Source organism: Podarcis erhardii, assembly GCF_964252035.2.
Source record: "Podarcis erhardii genome assembly, chromosome: 2".
Lineage (NCBI taxonomy): Eukaryota > Metazoa > Chordata > Lepidosauria > Squamata > Lacertidae > Podarcis > Podarcis erhardii.
In genome coordinates this window covers 5,896,923-5,910,511 of record NC_138498.1, presented here as the reverse complement: position 1 = coordinate 5,910,511, position 13,589 = coordinate 5,896,923, and the positions used below count along the sequence as shown (strand labels likewise).

Sequence of the window (13,589 nt, the reverse complement as noted above, 5' to 3'; positions counted from 1 at the left end):
CAAGTGTGCTGTTGCACTCATGTGCTCCTCGTGGGTTTCCCACAGGCACAGGGGTCCTGAAACTAAGGCCCGTGGGCCGTATAAGGCCCAAGGGACTCATTTATCCAGCGCACGGTAACCCCTGCCGCCCGCTCTTACCAGCGCTGCGCTGTGTCACGCGGCGTGGCTGCCCACTTCCGGGTCGGAGGAGCCCTGGAAATACCTTGTGCGCATGCGCAAGCATTATTTGTGCATGTGCAAGTGTTATTTCCAGTGCACATCCGGGTTGGAGGAGGCCCGTGCACATGCACACAAGCTATTTCCAGTGCTCCTCCGACCCGGAAGTTCGCCGGAAATAGTGTGTGCGCACTCGTATGGGCTCACGCATCCCCGCCCTCTGGCCCACCGTGAGATTGGCGCTGGAGACACTGGCCTGAGGCGCAGTAAGTTTGCTGACCCCTGCCTAGCACAAGCAACCAGGATCTGCCACCTAAGGGAGTGTCTTTCTTTGGAATCTTTCCTTGCCATGCATAGTGACACAGGCTCGCTCCCCATCTTCCGTCGCCTGCTATTCCAAACAGTGGCGTAGCCCCGTTGCATTATGCAGCTACTGCATCGCTCCCCTCCTCTGTAGAGAGGCCTGCGTCCCACTCCTGAGCCGGGAAATCACGGCCACGTGCAATTTGCCAGCTCAGTTTGCAGAGCTTGGTGAGGTTAATTATTACAACAGCTCTCCCCCCTTTTCCGTTTCTTTCTTTTTGCTGGGAGATTCCAGAGCAGCGATAAGAAGAACTGGCCAACACATCTCAGAGGGCTTAGCGTTCATTAACTGAACACCACAGTCTGCCATGATGAAGCAAGCTGAACCAATTCTCCTCTGTCAAGGAAGGGAGACTGAGGCTGGGAAACCGGGGTGGGAGAGTTACCCAAGGTCACAGAGTGATTCATCAGGCAGGACAGGAACAGAAAGGTTTGCCAGAATCACCATGTTTTTAAAGGGACTGTCCCTATTACCCCAGAACATTGCAACTTGATGGAACATTTCAGAACACTACAGCACCAGAGAACAGACACCACAACTTATTTTTAATGCTCCCCCCCCCCACTCCCTTAGCAGCACTTAGGTCCTGGCCTCCAGCCATCTGTTTTTCTTCCTTGTAATTTAGGTCTTCCGACATGGAATTCTCCACACTGAGACTCAATTCTGGAATCTGGAGTTAAATGAATGTGTCACATCACATGTAAGCATTGCTGTTTATCTGTGGAACCATCCTCCGTGCTTCCCCTTACAGTTCTACAATACAGTGGTGCTCCAGAATGAGAGAATAATGGACAGCTGAAGCAAAGTCCTGGGCTTCTATCTGCACTACAGACATAAACCAGTTCCATAGCCTTTCCCTCTTCCTAGGAACTTTTAATTCTGAGGCAGTGAACAATGGATCAATTCAAATGCAGACAACAATCTGGTGTGCAAAAGAAGTTAGCCATCCCTGTACTAGATATGGAACAGGATTGTACACATGCAGTAGGTTAATAAGGTTGGGATAAAGGTGGCAGCCCTAAACGCTCCCCCCCTTTTAAAAATAGGTCCCCCAATGTGATTCTGTGATGCACCAAGAAGTGTGGTGGGTTGTGAGCCCCCCCCCCGCAAATGTACATAGGAGAAGAAGATAAGGTCCCATCACACAAGGAAAATCTCCAACATTTCCTAAGCAAAAACTCGGACATTTGTAAACTGTCCACACCCAAAGTAACATAAGGCACACCTCACTTCATTCTGTAAGATGCCCTTTTTTGAATAACATATTTATTTACCTTGCTATAGCCTGACTTACAATGTGTGTTAAATACCCCCTTTAAAAACAAATCCCAAACCTTTAGAACAAGCATAGGCAAACTCTGGCCCTCCAAATGTTTGGGACTACAATTCCCATCATCCCTAGCTAACAGGACCGGTGGTCAGGGATGATGGGAATTGTAGTCCCAAACATCTGGCAGGCCGGAGTTTGCCTATGCCTGCTTCAGAATATATATTATTCAATTTATTCATTCAGTTTCCTCCCAAAAGAGCCCAGGGTGGAAAACACATCAATAATAAGTGTGTGTAAATACACTTAGAAACATTCTAAAAACAGTTGAATGTATTCTCAGCCAGTGATTTCAGGTTGCCAGAAACCGTATCTTTCTGCCATCAAATGCTGGGTCAACCAAGAAAGCCTCATTTCACAGGGTCTGAAATGGTTTGTTTCATCTAACAATGTGTCTGGTTGTACTTATGATGGGATAACTGCAGTTCAAGCACATCAGCAACATGCTGTGAGTGGTGGTGGTGAATGGGCAGCTAGGACACGCCTGAAGATGCTGCAAACATTTTGAAAAGGGCTTCCCACAAAGGCGTGTGACTTACTTGGGACATGTACCAGAAAAGACAGACTGTTCCTGGTAAAGAGAAACAGGGAGCATATGTGACTGTTGGGTGCTGGGGACACACAGAAGGGGAAGGAGTGCTGTCCTTGTGCTCAGCTCATAAGCTTCCCAGAGGCAAATCTGGCTTGGCTGCTGTGGGAACAGAATGCTGGACGAGGGGGACCTTTCATCTGATCCAGCGAGCCTTTACACCATAAAGCCTTTCGTTTGAGGTTCCTGGAAGGGTTGGCGTTAGGAGAGCTGCCATGATTTAGGCAGTACCCAACTTGGACTTGGTTTCTGCAAATTTCTGATGGCAGAGGGCAACTCTGAATTCTCCCCCCCCCCCCTAATGAGCGGAGGTCACAGCCTTCTGGCTAGCCTCTCATTCCATTAGAGAGAATTAGAGGGAGACCAAAAGTCATGGAATGCAGCTTTGACCCTGGGCTGGCCTGCGCTGCGTTCCCACCCTGAGCGATCTGATCCAAGGGGGCTTCTGACTTCCCTGAATGGCTTCTGTGTAGAGGAGCAGAGGTCAGAAGTGACTTCTTCCCAACTCTTGTTTGCAGTGCGTTTGTGCCAAGCTTTAAAACAGCAGCAGCTGAAGCAGGAAACGGGCCGCTTGAACAATAGCCCTTTGCAAATCCATGTCCCCAAGGGTTTCAATCAGAGATGGTGCCAACCCGGAACTCTCCAGGCTTAAACCATCGGGGACTTCAGGGGATGAGGGTGGGGGAGGGAGGAGAGTGGGAGAGAGAATCCAACCCTGATTGGAATCTTGAAAGATGAATCATTTTAAGATTTTGAAGAAACTTTCTCTTCTCCACTCCTCCCACGCCAGACGCTTTCCTGTGTTTTACTGAAAGGAGGATTCATGGTCTCTCCTCTCACCCCCACCCAAAAGTGACTGCTTGTGTAGTTTACTCCTCTTATGCGCAAGTCCTTGGAAATTCATGCGGCGAGCAGCCCACGGAAATAGTGCTGAACTGGCTCTACGGAGGAACGGAAGGGAGATGTCGGCACGTGAGAATGAGAACTGAAGTATGCAGGGAATTAAAAATAAAATAAAATCTGCCCAACGGCCCAGTGAGCTAAGCATGGAGTGCAGAACCATCTCAGTTAGAAAGCTGAAATGGAAAACAAGGTTTCTCTATAAGGGAAAAGGCAGCTTGGAAGCTTGGACCATAAGTGCTCCTTTCAGGTGAGAAGGAGACACAGCATCATTTAGTATATAAAACGTATTAACTGTATCTTCAGAAGAAAGCACATACACTTGTGGCTCCCAGGCAAACGACCTCCCAGACTGCCTAAACAGCAGACAGATTATCTTTATTTTTCTTCCAAAGAGAGAGCTGTAGGCAGTTTGGAAAAGGGATTGTGCTCCTGGTGCATGTACCACTTTTTGCCTACAGAAAGCATATTTTTGTACCTTCTCAAAAATATGCAAATACACAAAACCTGTTCGGCCAAAGGAAGCAAAATGCACGAGGGCAAAGCATACTGTGGAAAGTGAAGAGTTTCTGTGTTCACCACAGTGCCCTCCATCGGGATTGACTAATAATTCAGTCCCTTGTGGCGCCCACCAGCCCAAGTACCGTACTTGCGGAAAGGCTTCCTGGCTTCTCTTGCAAAGTCACCATGCCTGAAGGGGCTAACCCTGCTCCCAAAGCAAACCTCCCCAACTTGGAGGACAGGGAAGAGCCAGCACCAAGGATCCACAGGCATCCAGGGCTTCTTGTCGCCTAGCAACCGGCCCCTTGCCTGCTCAGCTTGGGATTCCATTGATCCAAATTACGCTGTCAACAAAGTTGCTGTGGCAACCGGTGGAGGGGGTGAAAGTTGGTGGAGGACATCTTGTTTCAAGAAGGGCTGAAGGCCCCCCAGCACAGGGGGAGAAAGAATGGAAATGCAGAGAACCAATCGGATGCGGATCACTCTGAGATCTATGAATGAAGGGCAGTATACAGATTCAATCAATAATCATAATAGTCCGTGGAAACCCTCAGGGACAACAAAGCCTCATCGTGATTACGATGGGGAGAAGTCTTTGGTTGACATTTGAATGGACTATGGCAGGATTATATCTGACCCACGTGTGGGTTCAGGAGGTGATGGGAGTGAAGGTAAAAGAGGCTAGCCTTGGTCTAATCCAGGGGTGGGGAACCTGTAAACGAAGAATCAGGATGAATGGTTCAGGGACCAGGAAGAGGGGCTGTGGAGTGTAGACATACTGCTGCTGAAATTCCATGCTCTTGGTGCTCAGATAGACTGCTCTTGCATGGAAAGCCTTTGGGTGAAAAAACCTGCTAGCTGTTACTGTACAGGGTCTCTCCCCACTTCTCCAAACAATGGCTGGATGTCTTTTTATGGGCTAGACTGCATGCACATGGCCAATGGAAACATGCCAACCAATCTGGTCTGTTGCCCCCACTAAGCCTCCGAGCAAGAGAACACCGCATTATTTAGCATTCATTTAATAACTGTCAATATATTGTATTATCTTGGATGTTCAATATGGCCCATCACCGTATTGGGTCGCACCTACAGCAGGTGCACCTATTGCTCTAACCAAATGCTTTAGTTAACTACTGAATCCTGCTGAGGGTGTTTGCAAGTGTGTCTATGTGAATGTTTGGTTGTGTGGGAGTGCCTGCATGTTTGTAAGTGGATTGCACATCAAATACCAGAAGTGGTCCAGCCCAGGTAAGGCTTAGCTCAGTAACCTACATTTTACTTATTCATTTGTTGCATTTTTATCCCATTTTTCCTCGGAGGACCTCAAGGTCGAGTACTTGGTCCTCCTCATTTTACCCCCATATCAACCCCGTGAGGTAGTATAGGCTGAGATACAGTGACTGGCCCAAGATCACCCAGTGACATTCCTGGCTGAGTGGGGATTCAGACCCTGGTTTCCCAGGTCACAGTCCAGCACTCTAACCACTACACCATGCCCTTTGCCATGTAATGTTGCCAACATTCCCCCTGGGCACTGCAGCTGTGTTTGCAAAAGCAGCTTGATGCACAAACATGAGCTTCACCTTTTTCTTTCTTCCCATTGAGCTGTCTTTTCTTTTTCAGGCAGAGGAGCAGGCCTGTCAGGATTATTTTCTGATCAGTTGGCAACCTGATTGCCGGGGAACCTTTGCACGAACATTGTGTTGAGTCAGAAACTCCAGCCCTGAGCCCGCCTATTAAGTTGCCTGTAAAATGGAGGTATTGTTCATTGCCAAGTGAAATTCTTTCCACTGAGCATAGCCATGCACTGTGGGAACAATCACACACAGGAAAGCTTGATCCCAAAATTAACATGTGCAGTCATCACATTACTGGATGCCATAAAAACAAATAAGCTAATGATTTATATATGCTTTCTTCCCAGCTATTGTGGGTATATTTTGGTAAATGACAAGCAGGGCTGAGCAGGCAGCAAGGAGGCAGGACTCCGTGGCTGAGTTTGCTAAAAGTCACAAGGAAACTTCCTCGCCATTGAATAACCATTGTGTACAGCCGGTACACAAGGACTTAGATGTTTACACTAGATTTGAAAACAATCCCTTTACCTGTGTACTCTGGCTTAGACATTCCTCAAACACATTTTTTTAGACAGGCATCCAGGTCCTTCTGAAAAGCTTCTCAAGTTTTGCCAGTTAAGTTGCACAATCAGATAAGCCCAATGATAGCAAAACTCCCAGAGCCTCTAAACTCAGGCTGCCATTTTTAAAACCACTGTTGCTTTTGGCTATAAGAGTTTGCCTAGTGGTAGAGCAGATGTTGTTAGAGCGATGACAGGCTAGATCAGCCAATGGCCTGACTCAGTGTAAGGCGTTCCTGTGATCCTGATCCAGCCCCTCTGCAGACAACGGTCAACTGCTGAAGTTTCACGAAATGTGTAGGAGCAGTTTGGTTGCTCAGAAGTGTGAACACGGCCAACACCCAAGGCCTGGGGATTGGGGCAGCTCAGTGCTTCTGGTAGAAACTGGACCAGTAGAGAAGATTCAAAGAGGCAGCATTTTTGTATGGAGTCCAGGCTAAACAGATGCAGTGGCCTAGTAGCACAAGTGCTCCTTTTGACAGTCCCGCTTTGCCACCCCAACCCGCTGAGAAGAGTCAATAGCCAAGTCCCCAGCGAGAGTCCAAAAGTGTAGGCAGCTGTGTCAATCCGTTATGATGACATACATAGACAAACGACACACATACCAAAGAGGAGCAGTAGATAGCACAATACCCATTTAATAGGATCATCATGACTGCAATCCTATACATGGTTATTAGCTTCTGTCTGTCTTGAGACGCAATGGAGAGCACTTCCGAGGATGAAGACAAGCCGTGGTATTCGCAGTACCATAGGGACCTCCCTGGGACACAATCCTGGGCAAGTGTGTATGGAGGTCCTGGGCTGTGGTGGTCCAAAGGAAAGCAGAGCAATACATTTGGCACCAGCTTGGCTGCAGGAGTTGCAGGAAGGAGGCGTCCAAGGCACCATCCAATCATCTGAGGGACTCCACTCGATTTGTGTAGGGTTTGCTCCTTCGCCTTTTCTTCTCCTGAAGATCTCCCGCAAAGCAGTGGAGGTTTAGGATCATACTTCTTCCCCCTGATGGGCTCCCTTCCCAGGTGGATGAGCCCCATTTGCCCCTTACAGCATGTGCAGAATCTGCCTTCTTGACAAGTTGGACCCATGACTGGTCTCATCTGCTCAGTCTGCCAGAGCCTGTCTTCACATGCTGGGGAATAAGCTCCATTAAATCCAGGGGTGTTTACTACTGACTGCATAGATTCAACTCACAAAACACATTTGAGAAGGGCGTGGGGGAACTGTGTCCCTCCAGGTGTTCATGGAATTCCTATCAGACAGGGTGACCACTGGTCAAGGTTGATGGGGGCTGAGGTCTAGCAACCCCTGGAAGGCCACAGGCTCCCCACCCCAGCATTTAACAAAAGACACTTGGTCTGCCAAATGCAACCTCTAGCTTTCAATTAGAAATGCCTACAATCCAGCAAATGGGTATTTCGGCTTAAATTTTCTGCCTTCCTCTATGCCAGGCATGGCCAAACTTGGCCCACCAGCTGTTTTGGGACTACAGTTCCCATCATCCCTGACCACTGGTCCTGTTAGCTAGGGATGATGGGAGTTGTAGTCCCAAAATAGCTGGAGGGCCAAGTTTGGCCATGCCTGCTCTATGCTGCTCAGTCACAAACAAACTTCAAAGCCACAATATCACCTCATTCACTTTCCAGGGCAAAAAGGGTCCATCAATGGCCCTGCCACTCCTTCTGATGACATCAACATTCCTGTTCTGAAAAATAGTCCTGGAGATGTGCTTGCTCTCTTGTATTCACCTTCCTCTACATCTCTGGGAAAGCTAAGGCTAGGACCTGGGACAGTTCCTGATGCAACTCACAAGACAGAGCAAAGAATTGAGCTCAACTGAAAGCCAGGAGGTATGGAGTAGTGGTTAGAGTGTCAGTTTAGTAGAGAATATGTGCTCTGGACCTGCTTGCAGTGGTTGTCCACTGTGAGAACAAGATGTTGGAGTAGATGGACCATTGGCCTGATCCAGCACAGCTCTCTTCTCAGGTTCTTATGGCAAGAGTCACATCTGGTTGGTCCGCCTGCTATTACAGCCTCTGGAAAGCTGCCCAAGAGGGAATGTGATCCATGGGCTCAAAGAGCCTCGCACACCCCCATCTCTGCTGTGCCCACAATGCTAGAGCGGGTGCCCTTCAAGCAATGCAAGCACCCATCTAGCAGGAGGAAGGAACTGAGCCACAAGGAAAGAAACAGTTTTGGTGTGAAGATCTCAACTGTATGTGCCATAGTTCCGATAACCACAACAAAACGCTGCTCTTGGGATTTCATCTCAAGTTGTGCAGATGAGATCAAAGGTATGGAAATATGTTACTGTGGTATGAAATTGCCCAGGAACCGTTGCCAGGCTACCTTGGTGTTACTCTTGGTAGAACGCCTACCTCCCCACAGCACATTAAGCAGGTGAGCAATGCAATCAACTCCTGTGTGAAAGTGATCCAGGGGCTGACAGGTGCAAGGAAAACTGGGAACATCTATGAAGATGCCTTTATACTGAGTCAGACCACTGGGCCTCCAGCTCAGTGCTGAAGTGCCGGGGTGGAACATGGAGGCTTTTACACAAATGTGATTTTCCTGATGAGCTAAAGCCTCATTCCTGTGGTGCCTGGGCATTAGTGCTTGTCACCAGCAATTTATGGCCAGACAACATCAATGCTCATTTCCAGCCATGCCTGTTTTAAGGTCGTACTGTGCTGTAGGATACGCTGTCCCCTACACTCCCAAAAATGCCTGTGTGTGGGAGGGGGAGTCGGGAGAGCCCCCAGAACAGCATAGGGGAGGAGGGGAGGGCAGGTAGTTCCCTCAGGCAGAAGCAGAAATCCTTGTACTGATGGAGCAATTTGCTCAGTGCTGTGTTGCAACTTCTTGCAATATTTAGAGCTGGCATAGGCAATGTGGTTCTCAGTGGTTCTCAGGCTCCAACTCCCATCAGCCCCCACCAGCATGGACAATGGTCAGGGGTGATGAGATTTGTGCTCCAGCAGCATCTGAAGGTAGCCATAATTTGTAGCCTTCTGGATCCATATTAGAGAGGCTTTGGGGGGAAATTTGGACTGCACACCATAGGCCCAAGAATATTTGAATGTAAGAATGGGCTCTCTGTCTGATAAGTGTAAGGATTCCTCTGAGCGTAGGGTGACCGGGTGCAGGAGAGGGCAGGGCTCTTGCACTTTCGTTGTTGTATAGAAAAGGGGAATGCACCTGCTGATATTCCCTCTTCTGCACAGATATCAGAAGATGCAGGAGCCCTGGCCTCTTTTGCAGCTGGGCAAGTTAATAAGGTGGTTCCTGCATTGCGGGGGGGGGGGGGGATGGACTAGATGACCCTACCTAACATTGTAATTCTACAATTCTGTGATTCATGAATTAATGCCATCACGGTAACCCATTGCCTCTTGCTCCTTCTAATGTCTTCCCTTCCTCTGTGACAGAATGTTGCAAAGTTGCACAATGAGCTTGAAGAAACCCTGTTGTGTGAGCGAGGAAAACCCTTGAAGTCCCCTACCTGCCTGCGGACTGTCTGGCCAGAGTGGTGCATGCTCTAGTTATCTCTCGCCTGGACTACTGCAATGCGCTCTACGTGGGGCTACCTTTGAAGGTGACCTGGAAACTAGAACTAATCCAGAATGTGGCAGCTAGACTGGTGACAGGGAGCAGCCGCCAAGACCACATAACACCAGTCTAGAAAGACCTACACTGGCTCCCAGTACGGTTCCGAGCACAATTCAAAGTGTTGGTGCCAGTGTGGTGTAGTGGTTAAGAGCGGTGGACTCGTAATCTGGTGAACCGGGTTCGCTTCCCCGCTCCTCCACCTGCAGCTGCTGGGTGACCTTGGGCTAGTCACGCTTCTTTGAAGTCTCTCAGCCCCACTCACCTCACAGAGTGTTTGCTGTGGGGGAGGAAGGGAAAGGAGACTGTTAGCCGCATTGAGACTCCTTAGGGTAGTGATAAAGTGGGATATCAAATTCAAATTCTTCTTGGTGCTGACCTTTAAAGCCCTAAACGGCCTCAGTCCAGTATACCTAAAGGAGCCTCTCCACCCCCATCATTCTGCCCGGACACTGAGGTCCAGTGCTGAGGGCCTTCTGGCGGTTCCCTCGCTGCGAGAAGCCAAGTTACAGGGAACCAGGCAGAGGGCCTTCTCGGTGGTGGCGTCTACCCTGTGGAATGCCCTCCCACCAGATGTCAAAGAGAAAAACAACTACCAGACTTTTAGAAGACATCTGAAGGCAGCCCTGTTTAGGGAAGCTTTTAATGTTTAACAGACTATTGTATTTTAATATTTTGTTGGAAGCTGCCCAGAGTGGCTGGGGAAACCCAGCCAGATGGGCAGGGTATAAATAATAAATTATCATCATCATTATTATTAAGTTAACCACATGAGAGTAGCGGCTCAACAGAGGCCTTCCTGGGCAGAATCTGAGACCAGGGAGAAGAATTGGTGGAAGAAGATTGGAAGAAATTTAAAGACTATTTACAGAAACATTGTAAAATTAATGAATGTTAAAAATGATGTCGGAATGAAACGAAGCGGTTTTAGTAATAAGGTTAAAAAGGAATATGTAAAAATGGATTGATAATAGATGAAAATATAATGTTATAATATGTTAAGATAAAGAACTAAGATAAAACAAAGAGGGAAAGGATTTGCTGAATTAACTATTCGAACTGGAATACAAAAAAGGGAGGTGTGAGGAAGTCATGGAAACAAGTAAAGGAATTGTAAGACATAGAAAGAGGGATTTATTTTTAACTGTTTTTATTTTTTTTCTGTATTTTGTATTTCTTGTTTTTTTTCTTTTCTACTTTTTTCATTTTTGTAATTTTTTTTGGGAAATCTTAATAAATATCATTTAAAAAAACAAACCAACAACAACAGAGGCCTTCCTGACCCTGTGTAATATGGTGCGCATGACTGTCCTATCTGAAGCTGTGGACGTTTCTGCTCACAGCAAATAGGGTTGCCAACTTTTTAAAAGATTGTGCCTCCCCACTCCTGTGCCTCTTCCAACTAGGTGTGCAGTCATTTGTACAGGGTCTACGGACCTCCTCAGACTTGTGGGCACCACCCTCTTTGGTTAATTACCCCCCTGGATCAATACTCTCCTCCTGCCCCCCAAAAAGACAGAAAGCATGTCACACAAATTTTGCTTCTCTGTTTGATACAGTTGGAACCAGATGTATGCTTAATCTGAGTCTTATCAAGCATCTAGAGCTGTAAAAGGAAGTGGGAGAGAGCATCACTCTTTCAACTTCCCTCTTTGGTTCGATGTACATTTCAAGAGAAAGAAAGGACACCATCCTTGCCACCTGATGACCAAAGGGGAGGTGGTCTGGTGAGCTTAGAAATTTAGAGAGTGAAGAGGGAAAGCTCTCAAGGGCACCGTTGCACCCACTGGGAACACATTAGCAGCTAGTAATGTTAAAAGAAGCCTGCTTCTTGGGAGAAAAGCAATGACAAACCTAGACAGCGTCTTAAAAAGCAGAGACATCACCTTGCCAACAAAGGTCTGTATAGTCAAAGCTATGGTTTTCCCAGTAGTGATGTATGGAAGTGAGAGTTGGACCATAAAAAAGGCTGATCGCCGAAGAATTGATGCTTTTGAATTATGGTGCTGGAGGAGACTCTTGAGAGTCCCGTGGACTGCAAGAAGACCAAACCTCTCCATTCTGAAGGAAATCAGCCCTGAGTGCTCACTGGAAGGACAGATCCTGAAGCTGAGACTCCAATACTTTGGCCACCTCATGAGAAGAGAAGACTCCCTGGAAAAGACCCTGATGTTGGGAAAGATGGAGGGCACAAGGAGAAGGGGCCGACAGAGGATGAGATGGCTGGACAGTGTTCTCGAAGCTACCAGCATGAGTTTGACCAAGCTGCGGGAGGCAGTGGAAGACAGAAGTGCCTGGCGTGCTCTGGTCCAGGGGGTCACGAAGAGTCGGACACAACTAAACGACTAAACAACAACAACAATGTTAATTTCCATGCCGCAAAACAAAACCTTCACCAGCTTACTGCTGCACAGCAATATTCAGAGCATCAGAGCAGGGCATGCTGTCTTGTCTTTCGAGAGCAATTGGCCTCCTGCCCATTATGGCTTCCATGGGATTTCCCCATAGCAAACTGTAAGAGACAGGTGTATTCTGCTTTATAGTTACAGATTCTGACTAAGCGTCAAGAAGAACTTTCTGTTCGACAGCAGAAGAGACTCCCATGAGCACTCTCCTTCCTTGCAGGTTTTTAAGCTGAGGTCGGATGGTCATCTGTTCTGTATGATCCAGATCAGATTGCAGGGGGTTGGGCTTGATGACCCCTGGAGTCCCTTCCAACTCTACAATTCTGTGATTCTATATTTTTCCTGAGCTGTCCTGTCTGGAGGCACCTGCCGCCACCTCCCTCCTGCCTCAGGTCAGGTGATCTGAGGTGAGTCATGACAGCAACCCTGCTATCCAAAGGCACTTCGGCTTTTGCAGTTAGATCTTAGGGGACAATTTGCCCGGTTGGGATCAAAGCAGCAACCGCCTTTTCACACTTTTAAGGCAGCAGCGCCCCCTCGTGGAATAGTTGTGCATTGACTCAGTGCTTCCTAAAAGCACGGGAGGCGGGGCTGGAAACGGCTTGAGCCCTGGCCAGTCTCAGCGATGGATGGAGCGCATCGGTTATGTGAGGAAGGAAACGCACTGTTTTCTGTGTTTTAAAAGAGCTTGTGGGCCTATGCATGCAGATTTGGGTGTGCATGCTGCAGTTGCAGCCTGTGGGTCTAAGACAGCAAGAGTGCTTGGTGTGCTGGATGAAGTGACCAATTTTTCCCACACGGGGGCGCCCTCCGCCCTCCTTTTCCTGGCTGATCAACTCCAGCTGGGGAATCCTCCCCCGAACATTCCAGAGATCCTACAGGGCTTTAACAAAACCGGTTGCTCAGCACAAGCATAAGGCAGAGCCCAGAAGTAGCATTGTATTAAGACAAAGTGGTTGTGGGGCTACCTACTGTAAGTACCGTCCTAGCATCACTGGGCAGGAGTCTTGCTGCTGCCTGTCCTGGGCTCCCCTTTACACCCCCAGCCCCACTTGTGGTGTGAGTAGGGCTGACTGGCTGGATCTGGGCACCATTTAAACTTCCCAAAATGGCACCGACAATGCACACACAGTCCCACATCCGCGCCAACATTTCTTCCACGAAAATAAAAAGGTAAAGGTCAAGGATCCCTGACAGTTAAGTCCAGTCGCGAACGACTCTGGGGTTTAAGGCGCTCATCTCGCTTTATTGGCCGAGGGAGCCAACGTTTGTCCGCAGCCAGTTTTTCCGGGTCATGTGGCCGGCATGACTAAGCTGCTTCTGGCAAAGCCAGAGCAACACACAGAAACGCCGTTTACCTTTACTGCCAGAGTGGTACCTATTTATCTACTTGCACTTTGATTTCTTTTGAACTGCTAGGTTGGCAGTAGCAGGGACCGAGCAACGGGAGCTCACCCCGCCGCGGGGATTAGAACTGCCGACCTTCTGATCGGCAAGCCCAAGTCTCAGTGGTTTACACCACAGTCAAAATAGGGACATCCTATTCTATTCTTATTCTATTTCTATCCCACCCATCAGACTGGGTTGCCCCAGCCACTCTA

General features: G+C 48.2%; 1 long non-coding RNA gene across 1 annotated transcript; it reads left to right on the top strand.

Annotated features, from left to right (window-relative positions):
- The first annotated feature begins 381 nt into the window (after positions 1–381).
- LOC309334807 lies at positions 382–5,714 on the top strand. Its single transcript, XR_014153278.1, has 3 exons — positions 382–422; positions 1,146–1,220; positions 5,464–5,714. It is a non-coding gene; the product is annotated as an uncharacterized lncRNA (long non-coding RNA).
- Positions 5,715–13,589: the final 7,875 nt, after the last annotated feature.